This window comes from Gorilla gorilla, chromosome 20, assembly GCF_029281585.2.
Source record: "Gorilla gorilla gorilla isolate KB3781 chromosome 20, NHGRI_mGorGor1-v2.1_pri, whole genome shotgun sequence".
NCBI classification, from domain to species: domain Eukaryota; kingdom Metazoa; phylum Chordata; class Mammalia; order Primates; family Hominidae; genus Gorilla; species Gorilla gorilla.
The window spans coordinates 20246175-20252174 of NC_073244.2; the positions used below are offsets into that span (position 1 = coordinate 20246175).

Consider the following 6000-nt stretch of genomic DNA (forward strand, 5'->3'; position numbering starts at 1 on the left):
CTGGGCGCCAGCTACACCCCCAAGAGCAGGAATCAGCGTGGGTGATCACGGGGTACGCAAGCCTCCCAGAAGTGGGGATTGAGATGGGCGCCCCTTGGAGAGAAAGAGGGCCTGCAGGGGTGTCCCAGGGCAGATGCCACACACACATGGGGTGGACCGAGCGGGGCCATGAGGGAGGTCACCAAGCTGGGTAGGAAGATGGTGGCAAGACCAGCAGGAGGGCCGGGACCCACATGTGAGCGCACACGTATGTTGCACACGTATGTGGCTCCGTGCACGGGTGCGATCGCTGCCAGCCATGGAATTAGTTCCCTTTTCCGAATTCCAGATGATTTTTCATCTCTGTAATTAATGGGCAAGTCAGTTCTGAACGGCATGGCAGACAAATTGCTAGTTAGGAAAATCACGGATAATTTTCTCGATATGATAATGAAGGTTGTAATCGTTCTCTTATTCTCCCTGTTTTCATCCTACTTTTAAGTAATAAATTTGGCATTAGTGGCAGGGGAGCAGGGAGGAAGGAGAAGTCACCTGCCCCCCAAAGCTGGGGACTGACAGGGGCCCACGCAGAGTCCCCTGCCCCCGGGCCGTGGGGCAGCCTGGAGAAGAGAATGAGGGGTGTGGACCCTCCGTGGGGTTGATCAATTCAGGGGGCCAGGCCCTGGAGAGCAGGTGGAGGGCACGGAGCTTTCAGGCTGTGAGCCAGGGTGAAGGAGTGGGGTCTGGGGTCAGGTTAGACTCATGCCAGCCCTTGGGGTGTTGGAGAGAGAAGGAGAAACCAATGGTCTGTCCCCAAACAGCATGGAGGTCAACGGCCCGGAATAGACATTCACCCTCAGGTGTGCCCCACTGGGTCCAACCTCCTCTAAGCAGTGACCCCCTACCAGGATAAGGGAGCCGGTCAAGCAGAGAGGGGAAGAGAGAAAGAGAGAGAGAGAGATAGAGAAAGACAGAGAGAGTGAGAGAGAGAGAGAAGGAGAGAGAGACAGAGAGAGAGCGAGCCAGCCATCTTGGCAGCCATTTTGAACCCCTCCCCCTCCTGCCCCCAGGCACACATGTTGGGATGTGGGATGTGGGAAGACAGACCCCAGCTCTGAGTCCGGTGGAAGCCAGGCGGAAGGGGGGGCCCTGCCTGGAACTGGGATACAGAAACACCCACGCAGCTGGCATGGCTGGGGGTGGATGGGAGTTGGAACAGCAAGAAAGGGTCCAGGCAGGTACAGTGAGGTGTTGGCCAGGGATGGGGCAGTGTGAGGACCCGGACTGGAAGTGTAGGGACAGGGGTGTGTGTAGCCAGCGGCTGTCTTCAGATGGGGGCCGGGGGTGCACTGGAGAGATACCTGGGAGGGCATTTTCTGGACACGGCTGGAGCAAACACAGCACCCCCCCACCCCACCACTTCAGGCCTGGACTCGGGTCCCAGGACCGTCAGATGGGAGGATGACAACCAAACCCTCGTAGCTCAATCCAATGCGCACCTGGGGTGGGGGTGGGGAGCTGTCCTCAAAGCACGAATAATCCGAGTGGATCAAACCTGCCGGCCTCCCGTTCTTTAACCCGGCACCACGGAGAGAAGGTGCTGCCTTGGCTGCACCCCCTCCTCCTGACATCGGCGCCCCCCGGACTGCGGCCGGCTGGACACCCAGACGGACCCCTCCCCATCCCCCGCGCCACTGCCTCCCAGAGAAAAACAACCCCCTCGCCCAGCATCCTGTGGTGCCAGCCCCCGACACGGCTCCTCTGGGGCCCGGGGCCGGCGCGCGGCGCGCACACGCACCCCCTCCGCTCACACCCAGACACCTACACAAACAGGGCGCCAAGCACCCGCGCGCACACGCACCGGGGACACGCAGGCACCGCCGCGCCGCTTCCCCACAAAGGCTGGCGCGCGCGCGGGCACACGCAGCCACGCGCGGGCACACTCGCGGTCCCCTCCCCCCGCCAGGCACCCTGCGGTCGCCCGTCCGCACCCCCGCGCCCCGGGCGCTCCGTGGGGGCCGCCCCTCCCGGGCCCCTCGCCAGTGGGGGTGAGGTGCGGGCTGCCCCCGACGCCCCTCCCGCTCAGGTGCGGTGCCCCGCACGGCTCCAGTGTCCCCTCCCCCCTCGCGGCCAGGACAGGCCCCGGCCTCCCATCCTTCCCGCCTCCCCTCTTCCGCGCGCCCCGCACACCTGGCCCAGGTGCGGCTTCGCCCCTCGCCCTGGGCCCGCAGACACTCACCTGTCCAGCGCCTCTCTGGGGTCGGCCCAGCGTGTCTCTCCTGCGGCTCGGCGAACCCGGGCCCCCCGCCCGGCACATCTCCCGGAGCCGGGGCTAGGGGGAAGCGGGTAGGAGGTAGCGGGGCGAGGGCGGCCTCCGTGTCCCTTCCTTCCCCTGGCCCAGCACCGCCGCCGACCAAAAATTAGAAAAAAAAAAAAAAAAGAAAAGAAAAGAAAAAAAAAAAGAGGCGGATTACACGGATCCAAAGGCGGCCCCCTCGCGGCGGCGGAGGCTCGGGACTGGGGGCGATCGGGTCTGCGCCCCTCCCGGGGAGGAAGGCGGTGGGGCGGGGGCGGCGTCAGAGCGCCGGGGGCTGGGGCGAGGCGGAGCGCCCCGAGGCGGCGCCGGCAGCGGCCCGCATCTCCCCCGCAGCTCCGCGGCCCCGACGGAGGCGGCACGTGTGCGCCCAGGCGACTTCCCAGCCCCCTCCGACGGCGGCAGTGGACGAGGGGTTAACGGGGCAGCCGGGGCGCCCCTGCAGGCCCCCGCCGCCCGGCGGCGCCGCTCCGGGGCCCGCGCGGCCCCATCAGCCGGGGCCTCCTCGGCAGACGGCGGGGCGGGGGCACCGCAGCGCCGACAGCTCCCGCGCCGACGGCTCGGGCTCCCCGCAGTGGCCGCGGGGAGCTCGGGTTGGGGGCGGGCGGCGCAGAGCTGGCGGAGGGGGGCGGCGCGGCTGGAGGCGGGTGCCGCGGCGTCGCGCCCCCGGTGCGGCCGGAGGGGGGGCGCCGGGCCGGGCCCGTGGGCACCGCAGGACGCGCGGACCGAGCCGGCGCCGGGCACCAGCAATGACAAGCCGCTTGCTCGCCCCGCTCCCCGGCGCACCCGCTCCGGGAGGGGGGCGGTGGGCGCGCGCAAAACCCGGCCCGGAGTCGCCGCCCGGGACTGGCCGCCGCAACCCCCTTGAGCGCCCCAGGAGCCGGCCCGAAAACCCGGGCTGGACTTTCCTTCCGTTCGCCTCCTCTCGCCTCCTCCCTGGAAAAGCAGGGAGAGGGAAAGCGACGTGCTGGAGCCCCGCGTTGGAGCGGGGAGTGGGGGAAGGGAGACAGGCGTAAGGAAGACCCGGAGCGGATTTTCCAGTGAAGTAAAAGGAAAGGCGCCGAGCCCGGGGAAGGAGGGCGCAAATGGGAAGATCTGGAAGGGTTGTGCAAAACCCGAGTTGGATTAGATAAAGATGGGAGGAACGGTGTTGGAGCGGGGGGTTGGGGGGGTAGATGCGACATGGCCAAATGCACCCGGGGCACGCAAATTTCGGGCCGGATTCTTTCTCGGGAGACGGAGTAATGCGTCAGGCCTAACGCAGTGGAAACAAGCAAGACCCGGCCCGGAACTCCCGGGACCTGGGTTCGCAAGGGGGGGGTGGTTCTGGAAGGGGGATGCTTAGTGGCTGAGGCGACTTGGGCTGCCCTCATCTTCCTGGCAGCGACGTGCAAGGGGGAGGGGCAAAAGGAGGGCTGGACTCGGATACGAAGGGATTCGGCGCGCTGGCTGCACCGGAGCGGACAGGTAAAAGCGGTTTCTGGATCCAGGGGCGCTGCGAAGGGAATGCGATGAGGCCGCTACCCTGGGAGACCAGACCTACAATAAAAGGCGAGGGAGGCACGCAAAGCCAGGACTGGAGCGCAGGACGGGATGAGACCCTCAGCAGAAGATCCTGGGCCACCGGGACAGGGGCTTGGAGCTGACCGGGCAGCAGGGGCGGAGGGAAGCGTTAGGGGGAGGTTTGTACCTGTAAACGCCTCGAAGTCTTGCTTTTGGGGAGGGGGTGCGAGGGGAAAAATTGAATTTTATGTTCTCTGAAAGAGTAAAAACCCGGCATGGATTTTCAACACCTAACAACTCCATTGCAGCTGGTGGACTCTAAGAAGTAGGGCAAGAAGCAGGCTTGGGTCCCCTGGCATCAGACCAAGTGAGGCGAGGGGCAGGTTTCGGGTTGAGGCTGCAGAGGGAGCCCCCGCACCCCCTCTCTGGGGTGGGGAAGGCTGTTGGACCCGGCTTGGCTCTCTGGAGAGCGAAAGTTATGACTGCCAAGACCTATAGCTGGGGCTATAAAACTGGGCCCCAAGCCAAAAATAGGCACTTCGGCAGAACAGGCAACTATGTGCAGGGTGGGGGCTGGAGGGAAATGGAAGTGGGAAGAATCCTGGAGTGGAGGGAACAGGGGGGAGGGGGGAGTCCCTGAAGCGGGGCTGTTGGCTCCATTTTATGAAAGATGGGAAGACTGATGGCTGGGGAGGGCTTGGAATCCTCAGGGAAGGGAATCCATTCAAGTGAGGCCCAAATGTTAAAGCAGACAGCTCAAAGTTCAAAGTTGGGCTGCATCTTAGCAGCAGGGCAGACAAACCCTGATCTGAGTTTTAGAGGAGGGGGACGGGCTGAGGATGGGGATGGGGGAAACCCCCATTCCCTACATGTCCAGGGAAGAGAGTGCATTGCTAACCAGGCGCTTTGCAGAATGAATGAGGAAAGGGAAAAGGGTTCCTGAGTAGGAGTGGTAAATCCACAAAACTTGAGGCATATCTGGATGGGAAAAATGAGTATCTAAGAAAGCCTGAATTGAATATCTGCACGGGAATTAACTTGGCCTCTAAGAATCCCTTCCTAGAAGCACGTCCCTGTGGCTAAACTGGAGGAAGTGCAGGGACACCAGACTTCCAGGCTGCCCGGGTGACCACGCACCACTGCTGTGGCAGCCTGTCACCCTCCACCGCCTTCTACGGACAGCTGTCTTTTCACGACGGGGAAGGGATTCTTGAAAGCCAGAACCTAGGCAAATCTGGCCCCAGAGAACTTCAAAATGGAGGGATGGGTCACTTTCGTTCCTCCTTCATGCCCAGGATTTCATGGCTGCAGAGCTGTCCAGCCTTGAATCTGGGTGGCCAGGCTGGACACCTGGATCTGGGGGACCAAAGGGGTATAAAGTAGGAGTTGGTGAGTGCAAAACGGATCCCATCCATCTGTGGTTGACTGCAGATCCACTGGGTATGGAGGAGGGCATCCCAACTCTCTACGCCTCAATTTCCCAGTTTGAGATATTGACAGCACCAAGTAAGACCCATGAAGGCTTTGAGATGGAGGGCACTCCAGGCAGCCAGCTTTCTATAAACCCAGCAGTACCGAAAAGGGAACAGAACTTGACGCTCAGGAAAAGCTGGTCACCTCCTTGTTCTCTTGCTCCAGGCCTTTGTCCCCACCCCACCCTCCAGCCCTGAGCAGCCCACCCACTTCCCCCTACAGAGCTAGCCTAGGAGGTGGTTCTAACTTGCATTCTCCAGAGGCTACGAGAAGGAGTGGCCTTTACTTATATGAGGGAAAGCAACGACATTCTTTAAGGCACCCTCAGCTCAGTTTGGAAAACCCCAGCCGGAACCCCCCTCACCCCCGCCCCTCGCCCCTTTCTAGACCCTCTAAACCCCACTGGTCCCAGCTGGGATCGGCTCTCCAGCCTCCATCTGATCCATGCCTCCTGGACTTGTGAGCGGCGTGCTCAGGAGGCAAAGAGTGCGGAGAAGCTGGGGGCCGCGTAAAGAGCCCTGGCGCCCCTCAGACCTTCGGCTGCGCAGCCGCAGTGGAGGCCGCGCCAGCAACCGGGCTCCGGGAACCAAGGCGTCCGCGCGCGCACGCAGACTCGCCCGCGCGCCGCGTGCCCCGCGCTGCCCAGGTCGGTACCCGCGCTTCGGACACCCTGCTCCCAGGGCGCTCCTCGCTTCCAGCCTCCCACCTTGCGCCTTGGGCTCCCCATGAGC

At 63.4% G+C, this 6000-nt stretch overlaps 1 protein-coding gene across 8 annotated transcripts in view; it reads right to left on the reverse strand.

Moving 5' to 3' along the window:
- The window catches only part of ADGRL1 (adhesion G protein-coupled receptor L1), a 59128-nt gene extending 56078 nt beyond the window's left edge, over positions 1 to 3050 (reverse strand). For 3 of the 8 annotated variants that reach the window (XM_055371964.2, XM_055371963.2, XM_055371962.2), the window contains exon 1: positions 2219 to 3050. The gene's annotated coding sequence lies outside the window, so the exon portion shown is untranslated. The remainder of the gene's footprint in view (positions 1 to 2218) is intronic. The other 5 variants (XM_055371966.2, XM_055371965.2, XM_055371968.2 and 2 more) reach the window with 2 other exon arrangements.
- Positions 3051 to 6000: the final 2950 nt, after the last annotated feature.